Here is a 7,544-nt window from a genome sequence, read left to right as displayed (position 1 = left end):
CAGGGCATCTGCTACACTGTGACTGAATGTTTGATTTATTGTGTTTGAGCTCCACCTTCATCACCTGCATTCGCCACTCTGTGTCCCATTTTCCTATCGTCTGGATGACTCAGTCCTCTTTTATGGAGTTTACCCAGTTTCACTATGTACTGCCATCTTATTTGCCCACCTGCTGTCTGAAGCACTTTTGTTCTCAGCCAAAGTGTACCCAAGCAATTTTAGCAAGGTGGGAACATACAAAATGACATGCACCAGTTGTCGAAATCATAGAACCAACTGCATGACGGTAACCTCTGTCTCACTAAGCCTGTGAAGACACTCCCTGATTCTTTACTGATTGCAATGAACGGGGCTGATCCCAGTTACTCCATTTCCTTTATGCCACACCAATGCCTGTTCATCACTTTATTTTTGATGGCACTGAACTGAAAATGTTAATGGATTTTTTTCTGTAAATTTAACTCATTAAAACTTGTATCAAACCAGTTTTTGTCTATGCTTTCAAACGTGGATTAGTTATGTTCCCAGTTTTTATATTGGATGTCATCACTTTATAATACGTATATCATATATCAGAATATTCTATTACTGTTAAGCCCACTATAAATATTAAAATACACACAACCATGTTTCCTGTATCATACAGCTTTTCTACTGGGAGGTTTACAACTTATTCTGAGTCAATTTACCCAAGTTTGTCACTAAACCACATAGGCCTACTTGGAATACCCCTCAGATGTCTGAATGGCACTGATCTCACTTAAATGTTTATGGAACCTTTCTGTGGACTGTGAATAATGCTGTTGATGGAACTTTTCTGTCAACTGTGAACTATATTTAACTCATTAAACTTGTATCAAACTAGTTTTGTCTATGCTGTCAAACATGGTTTATGTTCCCAGTTTTCATATCGGACTTCAGGTCACTTTATATCATATATCAGAATATTCTATTACTGTTAAACCCACTATGAATATTAAAATACGGTAAATCATGTGTCCTGTATCATAGCTACATGTATGACCTTTGCAGCAAAAAAAAACGCGTGAGAATCTGTTCGGTATTCAGTGAGATATGATTAATTAAGTGCGCTGACAGCTCATCTCACCGGCCAAACAGATTACACTGAGTGGAGTGGATGACCGGTCCAAGATGGCGGCTCCAAATCTCGTCAGCACTAGTAAGGAGTAGCGGTCGATGCGGTGTCTATGTATATTATGTCTATGGAGGTTCCCCCTTCACTGTGCAGTACTCTCAAAGTGTAGTAAAACTCTCAAAGTGTAGTAAAACACTCAAAGTGTAGTAAAACAAGTGTAGTAAAACTCTCAAAGTGTAGTAAAACTCTCAAAGTGTAGTAAAACACTCAAAGTGTAGTAAAACACTGTAACATGTTGTTGATGTTCTTGTAACATGTTGTTGGGTAGTCTTGATGGTGTGATGCGTCAACATAAATTACACAACAACAGTATAACCGTGACTGTGACTGCACAACTTGCGATTCCTATTCCACATTAGTCTGTAATTTCAAGGCATATTTTTTTAAACTAAGGTTAAAAGGTTAAGTAAGGTTAACTAACTAACTTCACAGTGTAGCAAAACTTCAGCGATTCAAGTATAGTTTACTTGATTTAAATGATCATGTTTACTTTTCCACCTCAACATTAAATTACACTCATTTTAGGCAAGTAATTTCAAAAGGTAAAATAAACATAATCAACAAAAGACAAAAACTGAGTTATGCTAACTAAACATTTTAAGTAAGAATAGCTATTACATTTTACAGTGCAAAGTAACCTTCCCAAAACTGAATGTATGTGAGATTCAACACATTCTTTTTGTTGTGTGACTGTGGAATTGTTTTGAATTGCCATGAATTTAATTCCACTTCCTGTAATTCCAATTCCAATTCAAATTCAACTTCCTGTGGGGCGAGGCCAATTCAATTCAAATTCCAATTCATGAATTGAACGGAGACCCATTCTAAAATTCGGAATTTTGCACAAGCCTGCCACACACACCCACACACACACACAAACACATCTGCATATTTCGGCTAGATGTGCAGGCCACACCAGACTTGGATTTAGTCTTAAATCATGTGTTGGTTTTCACACACAGATATCAGCAGATCCACAAATCCCACCTGCAGCAGAAGTTTCAGTGCCTGATTGAGGGAATCGCACAGCAGGGAGACACCAGAATCCTCCATGAGATCTACACAGACCTCTACATCACAGAGGGGGGAAGAGGAGAGGTCAATGATGAGCATGAGGTCAGACAGATAGAGAGGGCATCCTGGAGAGAAGCAGCACGAGGCAGACCAATCAAATGCAGTGACATCTTTACACCCTTATCTGACAAAGACAAACCCATCAGAACAGTGCAGACAAAGGGAGTGGCTGGCATTGGAAAAACAGTCTCAGTGCAGAAGTTCACTTTAGACTGGGCTGAAGGAAAAGCCAATCAGGATGTCCACTTCATATTTTATCTTCCTTTCCGGGAGCTGAACCTGATGAGGGAGAAGAAACTCAGTCTGGTGGATCTTATTCAGCAGTTTATCCCAGAAATCAAAGATCCCAGATTCTTCACCGGTTCAGTGCACAAAGTCATGTTCATCTTTGATGGTCTGGATGAGTGTCGACTTCCTCTAGATTTCTGCTCCAATCCGAAGTGTTGTGATGTGACAGAGCCAGCCTCAGTGGACGTGCTGCTGACAAACCTCATCAAGGGGGATCTGCTTCCTTCTGCTCTCCTCTGGATCACCACCCGACCAGCAGCAGCCAATCAGATCCCTCCTGAGTGTGTGGACCAGGTGACAGAAATAAGGGGATTCAATGACCCACAGAAAGATGAGTACTTCAGGAACAGAATCAGTGATGAGAACCTGGCTAGCAGAACCATCACACACCTGAAGTCATCCAGGAGCCTCTACATCATGTGCCACATTCCAGTCTTCTGCTGGATTTCAGCCACTGTTGTAGAGAAAACATCAAGAGAATCAGACAAAGTAGAAATGCCAAGGACTCTGACTCAAATGTACACACACTTCCTGGTCATTCAGACAGGCATAAAAAAATCAAGTTCACAGAGAGAAAGGAGACAGATGAAGAGGTGATTTTCAAACTGGGGAAACTGGCTTTCCAACAGCTGGAGAAAGGCAATCTGATCATCTATGAGGAAGACCTGAGAGAATGTGGCATTGATGTCACAGAAGCATCAGTGTACTCAGGAGTGTGTACTCAGATCTTCAGAGAGGAGGCTGGGCTGTACCAGGGGAAGGTGTTCAGCTTTGTGCATCTGAGCATCCAGGAGTTTCTTGCAGCTCTGTATGTGTTCCTCTGCTTCAGCAACAGACAGAGAAACATGCCTGACCAACAGCAAACCTCTCAGCTCTCTGCTCTGTTCAGAGCTGCAACACTTCATGACCTACACAAGACTGCAGTGGACCTGGCCTTACAGAGTAAGAATGGACACCTGGACCTTTTCCTCCGCTTCCTTCTGGGCCTCTCACTGGAGTCCAATCAGAATCTATTAAAGCACCTACTGCCACAGAGCAGTAGCCAATCAGATAGCTCAGAGCAAACAGTCCAGCATGTCAAACAGAAGATCAGAGATGAAGATGATTCAGGCAGAAGGATCAACCTGTTCTACTGTCTGAATGAGCTGAATCACCATGCTGTAGTGGAACACATGAACAAATGGAGCTTAGGAACACTGCATGTAGAGATGCTCTTAGCAGGAGATCGGGAGACTAAGAGATTGTGTTTTCAGATGGCAGAAGAGAAGCTGGATGAGTTTGGCCTGCAGAAGTACATAAAGGTTGGCATCTGGCTGACCGCTACAACAGACATTTCACACCCATGTCACCATAAGTATGCTTTAGGTTCCATGCATGAATGTGGCATGTCGGCTTCAAGCCTTGTTGTATCCTTTTTATGTTGCATATGCATTTTAAATCACAGAGCTTTTCATTTTGTCAAACTTGTTCAGTGACAAATAAATTCTGATTCTAATTCTGAATTCTGATCCTCTGATTCTAAAGACACCAGAGGAAGATCAGACTGAACTCTTCAGTCCAGATGAAGTTCTTCAGAAGTTGCTGCCAGTGATCACAACATCCACATCAGCTGAGTAAGTAACACACTGTGTGTGTGTGGTGGTAGCGGCGGTGTGTGTTAGTAGTGGGGTTGTGATTCAGATGGTGTTTCTCCCAGGCTGAGTAAAAGCCCTGCTAAGATGTAGGGAAAGACACCTGGAGCTCACTAACTCTCAGGGGGTGTGAGGTGATTCGGCGGCTGCTAGCATTCATAAGTGCACCGGGTGAACAAGTTAGAGACCATGAAAAAAGATCTACAAGCACAGGGACAGCCAAGCTCAGAGGAGATGGTGTTAGACCTGCTGTACTACAGGGTGTAGTAGAGGAGATGGTGTTAGACCTGCTGTACTACAGGGTGTAGTAGGTCAGAGGAGATGGTGTTAGACCTGCTGTACTACAGGGTGTAGTAGCTCAGAGGAGATGGTGTTAGACCTGCTGTACTACAGGGTGTAGTAGAGGAGATGGTGTTAGACCTGCTGTACTACAGGGTGTAGTAGCTCAGAGGAGATGGTGTTAGACCTGCTGTACTACAGGGTGTAGTAGCTCAGAGGAGATGGTGTAAGACCTGCTGTGTGCATGAAAAAGAATCCTATGTTCCCAAGGCCCTATGTTCCCAGTTAGAGGGTCCTACGTTTCCCAGTTAGAGGGTCCTATGTTCCCAGGGTCCTATGTTTCCCAGTTAGAGAATCCTTTGTTCCCAGTTAGAGGATCCTATGTTCCCAGTTAGAGGGTCATATGTTCCCAGTTAGAGGGGCCTATGTTCTCAAGGCCCTATGTTTCCCAGTTAGAGTATAAGTATAAGTATATTAACTCTTTTGATCCCGTGAGGGAAATTTGGCTGCATTTATTCCAATCTGTGAATTAGTGAAACACACTCAGCACACAGTGAACACACAGTGAGGTGAAGCACACACTAATCCCGGAGCAGTGAGCTGCCTGCTACAGCGGCGCTCGGGGAGTAGTGAGGGGTTAGGTGCCTTGCTCAAGGGCACTTCAGCCGTTCCTACCTGTCGGGGTCAGAACCGGCAACCCTCCAGTAACAAGTCCGAAGCGCTAACCAGCAGGCCACGGCTGCCCCAAGAGAGTCCTATGTTCTCAAGGCCCTATGTTTCCCAGTTAGAGGGTCCTATGTTCTCAAGGCCCTGTGTTTCCCAGTTAGAGGGTCATATGTGATTAGTCCTGTGGGTGGGGACCCTGTATCCTCTTCTTGAAGCACATTCTCTGCAGGGGGTGGTCAGTGCAGTCCAATATGGCCTGAGCCTTTATAGGACGTGGTGACTCCCTGTGCAGGGGGTGGTCTGTGCAGTCCATTATGGCCTGATAGGACATGGTGGTCTTAAAGGTTTGAGAGGGGATGAGAGTGTGTGTGTGAGAGAGAGAGTAGAGGATTGGGGATTAATATTCAGATGTTTAACTCTGTTTCAGGCTGGATAACTGTAATCTGACCGATAAGAGCTGTTCCTATCTAGCCTCTGCACTGACCTCACACTCTTCAAGTCTCAGACAGCTGGAACTGAGTGAGAATGAGCTGCTGGACTCAGGAGTGGAACTTCTATGTTCTGCTCTTTGTCATCAAAACTGCACACTGGAGGAACTACAGTAAGTAACTTAATTTCATGAAGTATGCAAAGGTGTGTGTGTGTGTGTGTGTGTGTGTGTGTGTGTGTGTGTGTGTGTGTGTGAGTGTGAGAGAGAGACCGAGACAGAGAGAGAGAGTCATCATAGCTATACTCACTGGGACAAACACACAATAGAATCCCTACATGCTGAGTTCTGCAGATACATTCTACAAGTACAGAGAAAAACACCAACAAATGCATGTAGAGCAGAATTAGGTAGACACCCACTAATCATTAACATCAACAAAAGAGCACTCAATTTTCTGAATCACCTTAAATCCAGCCCACAAGACACCCTTCATTCTAAAGCCCTCCAAACCCAAGAGCTGAACCCAGAAAAAAGTCCCCTACATCAGTTGTTGCAGAGACTAACTGCCTTGCCACACACCCACTCTGATCAGTCTCACAACAACACTGTTTTCCAAAAACCAATCAGAGTAAACCAAATTATGAAACAATGTAAAGAAGCCTATTTGGAATATTGGAAAGAAGAAACTAAAAATCAAAGCAGATTACAATGCTATCTGGCCCTAAACCGAGAATATAAATTAGCAGAATATCTTAATACTGTCAGAGATAGAAAACAGAGACTGACCCTTACCAAGTACAGGCTAAGTGACCTCAAATTGGAAATCGAACAAGGAAGACTCAGAAAATCATGGCAACCAAAAGAACACAGAATATGTGGTTACTGCATGACAGGTGAGGTCGAGACAGAGATGCACTTCCTCCTACAATGTACATCCTTCAATCAAACACAATCAAACCTTTTCTTCAACAAATTTAACTAAATAATTTCCTAATTTCAATGAACTTAATGACATATCAAAATTAGAGATACTCTTAGGAGAAGGAGATAAAGCATATCTTGCTGCCCAATATGTATCAACATGCCACAATCTGAGGGACAATGAGTGACCTATATCGACAAATAAACACACACACACACACAGACACACTCACACACACACACACACACACACACACACACACACACTACATCATACACTACATTTCATTTTACCTATTTATTTTTATTCTTATGAAAATCTACTGACATGTATGTGTTCAGATTTATTGTATAACTGTTTTGGCAATATAAGTGAGCAGTTTATTGTCATGCCAATAAAGCATTCTTGAATTGAATTGAATTGAAAGAGAGAGAGAGAGTAGAGGATTGGTGATTAATATTCAGATGTTTAACTCTGTTTCAGACTGTTTAACTGTAATTTGACTGATAAGAGCTGTTCCTATCTGGCCACTGCACTGAAGTCTCCCTCCTCAAATCTCAGACGGCTGTACCTGAACTACAATCCCCAGATGAGTGCATCAGCTGTAGAGGCGCTCTGTGCTCTAGTGAAGGACCCACACTGTAACCTGGAGACACTAAAGTGAGTAAATATCTAAACATGTCACTCCGGTCTGTAGAACATGAGACCCAACATGCCTGTCTTTTAGTTTCTGTCATCTCTCTCTCTCTTTGTCTCCTCTACAGTATGTTCCTCTGCTTTTACTCATCCATCCATTATTCACCAACACCCCTCTCTCTCCCTTTTCTTGCCCTCCTCTCTGTCCAACCTCCTCTTTTCTGACTGACATCGTCTTACTTTTCTGCCCCTTTCTTTCTTTCTTCCTTTCTTTCTTTCTTTCTTTCTTCCCAAATTGAATTATGTTTCGTTATGTTGAGTTATGAGTGATGTAAAGACAAATGTTGTACATGTCTGATGATGAGTGTGTTGCCCTCTCCAATATGGCGGCCATGTTCAGTACATGTCTGATGATGAGTGTGTTGCCCTCTCCAAGATGGCGGCCATGTTCAGGGTTGTACA

The 7,544-nt window shown here is 42.9% G+C and overlaps 1 pseudogene; it reads left to right on the top strand.

The window, feature by feature from the left end:
• Positions 1–1,152: 1,152 nt before the first annotated feature.
• LOC143103448 (protein NLRC3-like) lies at positions 1,153–7,110 on the top strand (annotated as a pseudogene).
• The last annotated feature ends 434 nt before the right edge of the window (positions 7,111–7,544 follow it).

The sequence above is a fragment of the Alosa pseudoharengus genome, unplaced genomic scaffold, assembly GCF_046254945.1.
Source record: "Alosa pseudoharengus isolate Yale_2024_CS ecotype anadromous, Long Island Sound unplaced genomic scaffold, YU_APseudo_1.1 YU_APseudo_1.1_scf_42, whole genome shotgun sequence".
NCBI classification, from domain to species: domain Eukaryota; kingdom Metazoa; phylum Chordata; class Actinopteri; order Clupeiformes; family Clupeidae; genus Alosa; species Alosa pseudoharengus.
This window is presented reverse-complemented; position numbering and strand designations above follow the sequence as displayed.